Consider the following 11,498-nt stretch of genomic DNA (forward strand, 5'->3'; position numbering starts at 1 on the left):
GTCACAGTGTGAAAGGCTTAAGACTTGAAAATTATCCAATGAAAACACAGTTTTTATTTATTTCAAAAACAGATTTTCTGATTGGAGTACACGGAGCTGGAATGACCTTTGCCCTTTTTCTACCGGAATACGCGGGAGTGCTCGAGCTGTTTCCTTTATATAGAGATACCGGAAAGTGTTCATTATAGAACTATTTCAAAATGGCGGAACCTGCATTACCGAGCTTGGCAAAATTTTAAAACGGAAAATGAATTTCCAAACTTTCAAACTCACTTTCCTGTTCGAGTGATTGCGTATTATATTCAGGAGTTTCTTAATTCTAGATGTAAACGTCACTCGATGAGCTAACAAAATAAAATAGTTGTATAAGTATTATTGAATACATGATTTTTTGGGCGGCTAAGGAGAGGGGGTGGGGGGCAAAGAGATCTACCTTAATATCAAGAGTGAACCAGGAAAGGATTTTTTGGGAATTGAATATCTGTTACATTATTCATAATGAGTTGAATTACTTATAACATATACACTGTACTTGTCTTAACAATGAGAAAGGTGTATACATGTACTAGGCCCAAAAATCATAAAAATCTATCTCTGTTGGTACTTGTTAAAGAATAAACACAAAAGATAAGATGAGGAAATTCTTAAGTTTTTATTACCAGAATATAAATAAATAACAAACAATATTTATTCAAAAAGACATTTTTCCTGGCCACAATTTTAGATTAAGACATACAAATGCTATTTTTCATTTCAATATTGATGCTAACAACCCTTCATTCAGGTCACATGAGATGTCAAGATAAACTAATGGAGATATGGGACTCACAATTCTCCGTTATGTAGGCAAAGCTCAGACCATGCTTTAGTTTACATTTTCGTGCTGAAAAGAAAATGCCAGGTTTAGAGGGATATAGACACGATTTGCGCTGAACGTTTTTAAAATTGTATTTCTCTATGCTTAATGTCTAGAATATTTGATATTGGTATTGTTATTCCATCCCTTAATTGGGATGTCAAATACTGAGTTAAAACGAGTAACAGAGTTTAGAATTCTTTGTTTCATACGAAAAAAGCTCGGGTCTTATCATTGTTTAAATATTTACATTATGTGTTGTATTGGTATAAGTTTCATTCAAATCTTGCAGTGTTTTTTGTTGATAATATTGTTTTCCACTATTGAATTTATCAAAATTCTGGCATTTCTTTACATTAGATTATTTCAAATTAAAACAGAAAACAGGACTCGAGTTTTGTTTGGATAACAATGAATTTTGACCTCCGTATTTTGCATGTAATTAACTTCATCTGATGTTAAAAGTTTCATCAAACATTCAAAATGCTAATAAAAGACTATTTATCAATTTCTACAAAATGAAAAACAAAATTTAAAGAAAAAAATTGATCTCAAAACTTTTCTTGAAATCCCGTAAAATAAAATTTTAGAAAATGTTCATTGGTGTTAATAAAGAACTGGCACATATATATGATACGTTAATCTGCTTGAAACATGAGTTCTACCAGTCTATGTAACTTATGGTAGGAAGATTGTTTACAACTGGAAGAACCTGTGCATGTATCTTTATAAATTAACAATTCAAATTTTGGTGATGCACTTACGAAAAATACCTTTAGATAGTTAAGCATTTAAAGGGGCATGGTCACGATTTTCGTCAAATTCTATTTTTCTTTTTTTATTAATTACAATGCTTTAGAAATACATTTCTAATGATCAAAGGGAATTTAAGTGTCTTTAAGTTTTAAGCAAGATACAGAGGTCACAAATCTGTGTCATGTAAACAAGGCTCGTGCCCTGTTTTTGTTTACATAGGTTCAATTTACCAATTACAAACCTTTTTCATACTGATTTTTCTATCTTCTTATTCATTTGAAGAATAGATAAAACAGTTCTTTACGTTTAACATATTCATTTTAGGTCTAAATTTGAAATGCTTACTTCAACATTCAAAATGTAAACAAAAGCTTTGTTTACATGTCAAAAAATTGTAAGCTCTGTTACTCGCTTATAACTCAACAAATGACACTCAAATTTTGTTTGCCTATAAAGAATGCCTTACTGAAGCATTGTAATCATTCAAATCGGAAAAATAGTTTTGGCGAAAATCGTGACCATGCCCCTTTAATTTAAAAGTACTGTATCCGAAATGAAGCTGATTTTTTTCGTTGGTGATTCGGCCTACTTATTGTTCACAAGCAGGCAATTTTCAATTGATTGACATACAAGTAACATGCATTAAGCAAACTGGTCTGACCCGACTTTTTGTTTGTTTGTATGGAGGGTAATCGTGTTCAAAAATCCAGACATGTAAACTTGTAAATCCGAATATGCAATCGTGTTGATGTGTGAGCCTGAGCATGAATATGTGTAATTCTGATCGTGTAACCTATAAAACTCGGGCATAAACACGTGTAAGATTTGACTCAGTTCCTTCGCATGCTGCACATTTTGCAACTTTATTGTTTACATTGTTAATTAAACCTTCAATTTTGCACACTTTCAATCCGTAGTTTCTGCATTTGTAACTTCAGGCTCGGCAATAGCACATCTGACATGATACAAATTGACAAATGTAAAGTCTACAAGTTTGTCGAATTTTGACATGACCTTATATGGAAACAGTGACGTCACTGATAGAAAAAGGCTTGCTGCAGGTAAAGGCATGCCGTAATCGCCGGAATAGGGACGGAATAAATAAAAAAAAAAAATTAGGTAAGCCTATAATCATATTATCTCTGGATAACAACATTTCATAGAGTATTATTTTTCGGAAAATTAAATTGAATATCTAAAAGATGCGAGTAAAGAATTCGATCGGCTTCAGATATCCTCTTAGAACTGAAAAAAATTACATTTAATGACTTTGTTTGAATACACGTGTATAAAGATATATACGCATTTTTATTCATAGGCGTCTGAATCGGGAGGGGGGGGGGACTTAGCCCCCCCCCCCCCCCCACTTTTTTGCCAAGTTAGACCTAACCATTAAGAACATAGCAACAGGGAGGATTCAACCCCCCCCCCCCCTACTTTTTCCTCGCAACAAACAAAATTGTTCCTTAAAAGACCTTAAAGAGAATGAAATATTAATAGTGATATTGAAAATTAGAGTCATAGTAGGTATGTAGGTATACTAGCACCCTCCCCCCCCCCCCCACCACCACCACGGATTAGGAATTTCATGATTGGGGGGGGGGATTGGGCAGGTAAGATTGGAGTTATTGGTATACCCTCCCCCACGGATTAGAATTTTCATGATTATGGGAATTCTTATCAATATTTTTCATGATTAGTTTAGCCCCCCCGCCCCCCCCCCCCTCTTTCATTTTGCTTCCGACGCCACTGTTATTAGAGTACATGTAACAAATTGTTTAAGTACATGTATAGGCCTCGGCTGAGTTAAGAAAATATCTCCAAATGCATCCTTATCGCCACCACAAAGTTGTGACAAGACCCCCCCCCCCACGCGAAAAATTACACGGGGTCCGTCAGCTGAATTGCAAAGTTATCGATAAGAAAAACAAACTATTTAAAGACATTGGTTTTGAGATTGTGATTACCCGGTAATATGAGACATAAGAAGCGACACCCTCTTTAAAAAAATGAATAAAAATTCCAAAGATAAGGTTAACTGTCGTGAAATTAAAATGTGTATAAATTATTTTAAGAAATGTTTCTTTGCATTGTCGGCAATATATAGGAAAAAAAGCCTATCATGCAGGTAAAAATTGACATTTTTTAAAAATTATTTTAAGCAATTATTACGGGATTGAGTATGACGTCCTGAATGTCGGTTCAATACAGACTCACTTTGTGAAGTTGGGTGATAAAAATTTTCTGGAGAGCTAGTATAATACAGCTTTACAGCCACTTGTGAACTAGCTGCAGGTCTGTAGCTCCCTGTCTAAAAATACAGGTGGACGATCTTTGAGCTACAGTGCCTCCCATAGTAAAACTTCAATTTACGGCGCAGAAAAAATATGCGCTAGTTTTTTTAATTATTATTGAAGATTGTGTTATTATTTATCTTTCACTTACACAACAACAAAAAGTATTAATACATGTAAAGTAACATAAATTTTTCCGCGAAAAATTACCAAATCCTTGCAGGTCGTTTATTCTAACTAATTCAGAAAAAAACAAGAGTAAAAATGGGGTACTCTATATGCAATGTTTTTGCCCAAAAATGACTAAGTTCAACAGCTGATATTTTTATAAATCATCAGAAATCAAAATCCTAGCAATTTGCATACTTCTGATATATATGTATAAATGATCTGCAAAAGAATAACTTCCTATCTTGAAAACTGTTCGAGGAGTTATCGGTAGAATAAGGGTACCTTTTTGGCAGCCACTCGCCCGTCTGCAATTTTTACTATTTCAATAATCGGAAACCCGGTTAAAAATTCACTCTCAAAATTCTTAAAATTCAGAAGCAATGGAGTTACATGGGACCTAACGGCGGTCTTCAAACCCCATGCCGCTCAAAATATATTTACCCCCTTAGGAAATTTCTTGATCCGTCTCATTTCTAGAAAAGAGTACGCATTTACTTATATTCCAGTTTAAATTACATGTCAATTTTTTTTAGAGATATAAGATATTAGGCATTTCCTTTTTAATACCATGAGAATTATATTACGGAAATTAGCGCACTCGTCACATCGGCAACGATTTTTTTCTACATGAACCTCTTCCTGTTTGGTCCAGTTTCAATCATACATCAATTTTTTTTTCTAAAGATAATACCGGTGTTTTCGATAGAAAAGGTGTCGTTCATTAAAAAGCTTATTGCAACATTTTAGCTGAACATTATGTTTATTTTTCGTTCATTCCGGTCCGGCGGTTACGGCATGCCTTTTTCCGCAGCAAGGCGGTCATGTCAAAATTCGACAAACGTGTAGACTTTACATTTGTCAATTTGTATCATGTCAGATGTGCTATTGCCGAGCCTGAAGTTACAAACGCAGAAACTACGGATTGAAAGTGTGCAAAATTGAAGGTTTAATTAACTAATGTAAACAATAAAGTTGCAAAATGTGCATCATGCGAAGAAACTGAGTCAAATCTTACACGTGTTTATGCCCGAGTTTTATAGGTTACACGATCAGAATTACACATGTTCATACTCAGGCTCACACATCAACATGATTGCATATTCGGATATACAAGTTTACATGTCTGGATTTTTGAACACGATTACCCTCCATATGTTTGTTCATTTATATGCTATTGCATGTTACTACCTCTTGGTTTTCCTCAAACATAGATTTTTAACATGCATTTGTTAATATAAACATGTAACTGAATCGTCATATATAATTCCAAAAACCCAAAACAACACATACTGTAGGACCAATGCATCGTGATGGTTGGTTTTTTTTTCCAATCAACTTGGGCCATCCTTAAGAAATCTGTGTTAGGCATTGTCGCCTGGAGGTTTCTAGATCCAGGAGGGAGGTTTTTTTTTAAATATTTTTTTTTAAAACTTGAAGTTTAACTAAGTAAACATTGGTAAAAATTAAAAATCTTCATTTTGCAAAAAAAGTTCTTTATTTTTTTGCCTATTACATTTTTAGCGGGGGGTATTTCAGTGGATAAGAGTTAACTCCAAACAAACTATAATTTTGTTTTGGCCTATTGAAGATTTTCATTTTGATATTCTATAATTGCAAATACGCATTTATACATGTACTTTACAAACACTGCAAATATGGTCTTCACCACATAATAGCTATATTTTTTTTTGTATAACAGATATATATCGCTCAGAAAAGCGTAAAACTGAATGCAGCTCTTCGTAGCTATGCATATATAGAAACTTTATAATTACAGACCTGGTTTAATGCTTTCTGCCATTATTAAGTAATGACCATAATATCCGCTGTAATCCACGGATCAATACTAATGTGAGACAATTGTGCCCGTTTATGCAATATTAGAGTTACTCAAACATGTCAATGGAATGCGAGGTGTAAACAAAAGTCTGAATCATCAGCAGTCGGTCGATAATTTTATCGACGCACTGAAAGATGGAATTTTTAATTGTAAGTGGAGACCCATGATAAATGAATCTGTTGATTATTGGGTGAAACTGGAATTTCAACTGCCCTATAGAAAACACATGCAAGAAATTGCCAACAGAGCAACAATTGATGACATTGGGTGGATCTAGCGAAGGAGAGAGGTGTGTCGTGGGAAATTCTGGAAAATTCAAATTTTTGAAATTTGCATAATAAAATTACCGAAAATATGGCTGGGACCATAACCCCCAGCAAACATAAATATATGTCGGACGTCAACCCCCCTGAAAAAAAATTCTGGATCCACGCATGGCACAACGCAATGTTGATTGAATCCGAACATCGTTTATGTTGCAATGCTTTCAATGTCCAACGATCCCAGGATACGTTCGAGTTACCTCTCTTGAAATGTAAAATCAGAAACCCAATCGAATTCGAACAATTTTGTTGCTGAATCATCTTTTAAACTTCGGTATGATCTACATGTAAATGTATAAAAAGGAGATTTTTAAAAATTGATAGATTGAATTTCAGGGTAAAATTATCTCATGTTTGACATAACGAGAAACCTATCTAAAAATGTGATGCATCGATTTGAGGGCGACACACCAGAATGTTTGCCCCGGGGTGACAGGAAAGCCCTGGGGAGTTACATAGTATGTCACCCGATGCCGAAGGTGGATGTATTATGCAACATGCTCTTTTTTATTATTAGTTTATGAATCAGACTCTCACGGCCGGTTGTTTGGAACCATTCATAATTGTCATGAAAAAAATACTCTATTCTTTTTTTTTCATTTTAACTTGTTTCAGAACAAAACTATTACAATTTAATTCCTAATATATGCATGAAAGAACTCCCTTAAGTTGCAATGTTAATTTTACTTTTGTTATTTAAAAGTTAACCGGCACAAACTATTTGTACGCTGCATAAAAGAACGCCATTGCAGAGGGGTTTTTTTTTCTAACAGTCAGCCTTTCTATTCCACAACCGACACATTCATATTTGATGAATCTCACCTCTATTTGGCTTTTTAAATGGAAGCTATCAGCAAAATGAAACACGGCTACTTTTTACTTTGAATCAATGAAATAAATTATTGACGGTATGCCATTGGTTTTCTTATCACGTTCTACTGCTTCCTGTCTTTAAAGTAAAGTACCCCCCCCCCTTGGAAAATTTTATTTCATTAGATTCACAAATTCACATATTAAAACCGGAAAAAGGCATTGGACCCACCAAACCCCCCGCCTTAGAAACACCCTTGGACCCCCTCCCGGAATTTTAAAAAATCTGCATTGTTTTTTACTAATTAACAATCAACAAATAACCATCAACAACAGGGCCTGATGGGGATCGACTATGGTATTTACATCTCAAACATGAGATGGTTCAATCACAGTACTTGTATAGTGGTGGTTCTCGACCACTTGTTGGTGACCATGAGAACCTTACACTTCAAATGACCACGCTTACCTTGCTCTATTAGACACACATGCTGCAGTAGATTTAATTTCGAGCAATATTTTTAACTTGTGCATTAATAATCGCGTAGATTGTAGAATCTCTGTCAATCTCATTGAAATGCTTATTCTTAGTAAAAACTATATAATATTAAGCGTAGTGGATTTGAATAATTATTTTCCTAAATGTGTGTCTTTATACAGAACATTTTTTCCTCGTTGAGATTAATATGGTCTAGAAATGGCCATAGCTATTCAGCCCTTCAAAAGGATATTTTTTCAACCTTGGTAATGGCACGGTCTTTGTCTATCTTTACATACATGAACTTTCAGACCAAAAACGTGATTTATATGTTTTATTTGGCTGTAAATCATGTATGTCTGAACACAAAATCAGCACTGGTGAGTGATATTGCCGTTCACTTATTGCTACTTATAATCGATCGTTTTGCACGCGAGTGCCATTATTATCTTTGGGTTTATGTCTGAAAGGCTTTCTTGTCGATATACTCCAGCAATCTACAATTTTCATGAATAATATATTCATAAATGCAAAAACATAAAAAAATATTATCTATTATAATTATTCATACCTGTCATTTTGTCCCTCTGTTATATCAATCAATCAATCAATAAATCAATCAACCGATCGATCAATAGATAAATAAATCAGCCAATCAATCGATCAATCTACCAATCTACCAATTTAAAATTCTAACTCCTTTCCAGACAATATAGATACTATTCAATAAATACCCAAAGTCAATTAATTAGTCTTTTTACAACAGTTATAATAATACAATGATCACTGTATAGTTCACCAAAATCAAAGTAAATCAATGTAAATCATTAATATCGATATTAAATAAAGTCCAATTTTTGTCTATTATCAGCTTCCAAAAGCAGTTTGTGTGTGTGTGTGTGTGTGTGGGGGGGGGGGGTGATGATTTTCTAATTGGTAAAAATTTTAGCATTTGCCTATTGTAGCTTAGTTTAGGTACATGTACATGTAGCTGGACAATTAACGAATACTTTCTTATTCATCACATGTACCTTAAAATTTAACATATGATACTTTTGATAATAATCTATTATATTGAATAAGAAAATTTCATATACTAAGTATTATAGCTTTAAGATTTGAATAAAAAAACTCTTAAAATGGCCACGGCCATATCGCCCTCTTTGAAAAGCAAGTGAAATACATTCAAAACCCCATTAGAGTCTATTGAACTATTATTAGAGTGAGTTTTAAGGAGGCTACAAATTCTATATATTTTAGTTTTTATTTTTGAGCACGTTACTTCAGTTATACAGTCTAGAGCTCTTCTCTTTTAGGAGATTAATTAGGTCAAAAAATGGTCACGACCATTCAGCCCCTTTAACAGGGAACGATAATGCGCTATTCTGGTGTAGATTAGCTTAGGTGTGAAACATGGGAATGTCGGTGTGTCGACCATTTAGATGCATTCAGATGCATTATTCTGTCTGCCCCCATCAACAGAAAAAAAGATAAAATATTCATTCCCTAAATGCATGCATGCAATTAAGTTTATTTCATTTTGCACTAGTTCGATGAATTGCTGGATTCCTTTTCCCCACTTAGATTTGTCCAGAATTAAAAAAAAAATATTTGATTTTGATTTCCTGTCTGGCGAAATCTATAACGATTTAAAAAAATGTTATTACCTTGATTCAGAAAGATAAAATGATATTCTGCGCGGTACATATGTACATGCAGCTACTAATTGCTTTCTGGGAAAAAACGGCGATAACATATTTTAATAATGATCCAGAAATATTCTTCCCGGAGGGGGTGGGGTTTAGGGTGGTTCCAATACTTATTTTCGTCATTAAGTCATTATTTATGAATTTAATATGGAACTGAGTTTTCCGGGGGGGGGGGGGCTATATTTTTATAATCGTCCTTCTAGAAAATTATGTACATGTATAAAATACTTATACATTAACATAACTCTAAGTTTGGAACCAAGATGTCGCTGTGTTATTAAGTATATCGCAAATTTTGATTTACATGTATATGTGAATGAATAAAAGATTTCAGAGTTGTAAAACCCCCACCTTTTTACACTTGTCTTGCAAGAGGTTTTAGAACCATTTAAACAGGAGCTTGGACTTTGGGTAGTTGTGTCAAACAGCATTATAACAAAGGCAGGTATATTTCATCGTTGGCCACTCAGCCATGGGTCTTTCAAATCAACAAGATTTGTCTGGCTTTTGAGCTAAGGCTTAGCATGCAATTTATGTAACTATATTTCATTTGGAACCAGCGTCATTCGATATAAAAAGCTACATGTGCGTTCTACCGAAAGTCCAAGGTCTTGTTAAAATGGTTCAACTTTGTACTCCGATCCCTATCATGAATCGTCAAAGATACAAAATATTTAAAAAAATCCTACATATGGAGAGGGGATGTCTGGGCCTTTTCTTCCCTAGAATATTCAAACCTAACCAAATTCACATATTAGTAAAAATACCAAAATTACCGACAGTAAGCTTTGGATATCCCAATCCCACCCCGGCAAACAATAATCTCTCAGCTCCCCCCTCCACATTACCCCCCCCCCCCGCCTTTTCTGAAAAATGTTTGTATTCGCTTTTGGTTGTTGTAATGTATGCAGTTTGACCTAGCAGGATAGACATTTTAGTACACGTAAGTAATGGTTTTTTTTTTTTTATTTTCAAATGTGAACAACTGTGGGCTTTGACGAAATGCCTTGATTGTATTATCGTATGAGACATTATGAATACATTGATGAGATTAGCAAAACAACTTATTTACGACGTTCTCCTATTTCCATACATTTATATCGCTGACATTGTCTCAGTAATAAAAGAATTCCCTTCGAACATGTCTGCATCGCGATACATCTGTGACGTAACAATTCAGCAAAACGGGAAGTACATCCAGCATGATAAGCTAAAAAACCCGGCCGGAACGGCACAATGATAACACTCAGCATCGCTCTTGTTGCTAAAAATTTGGTTTACTGGACTAAGTCGATGGATTTGATACTCCCATCATGCCCGGCCGTTCATAGACACAGCTGATAATAGCTTGGGATAATAAAACGATTATCATTCCACAAGAGTATTCAGGCAGTGTTGTAATTGGTATCCCCGTCTCTAGAACCATTGTTATATACAGAACCGATCCACAGGACGAACTATCATATGGGTAATGTTTCGGACTTGGCGGCGACGATTCCATTACTAGAGATGATTCTTCAGGACCGTAAATAAACTCGCCATCACTTAATGCTGACAAAATGTACTCTATTAGGGCATCCTGGTCCATTCTCCGATTGTTCATTAGATAATTCATTAAGTCACGTGGTTTTATTGGTTTCATTTTTCATTAAATAAAGAGTCAACAGTCATAATTTTCTATAATGAATAGTGTCTTTTTATTTTTTTCAATTTTTTGATTTAGAAATTTAAAAAGCAGAAAGCGATGAATTTGAAAAAAACTCTCAACTTTTTATTTATTTTATATTTTAAAGCAAAACTTAATAGTTTTACGCCACTTTGAATTTCGCTTTATCAATGTCAGAAATATATATTTTTTATAAACATTCACATCTTTGTTTTTTGTTCACGTGCCGCATGTAACAAGCTACAAATGTCACATGCATTCGCTGGTATGCGCATGTGCATGTATAAGGACAATATCATATTCTGAGTATAATAAGACAAATCGATTTTTTCTCTTTTTTTAAGTTAAACAAAGATAATTGTGACTTTTTTGATTTATCATATTTCGTTTAATGGCCTTTTTCCCCCATGTGTTATTTGTCGCATTATAGCTGTATGAAGACACAGTGGTAGCAAGTTTCCCTCTGTTGTGATCTTTCGTTGCCATATTGTTTTGTAGGGAGAAAAAATATTTTTTTGTAATTAATTCGAGTCAGCCCTAAATAAAAAACTATGAAACCCTAATAGTTCCATGTGGTGAAGAAAACCAAATCCAT

Source organism: Magallana gigas, chromosome 10 (assembly GCF_963853765.1).
Source record: "Magallana gigas chromosome 10, xbMagGiga1.1, whole genome shotgun sequence".
NCBI classification, from domain to species: domain Eukaryota; kingdom Metazoa; phylum Mollusca; class Bivalvia; order Ostreida; family Ostreidae; genus Magallana; species Magallana gigas.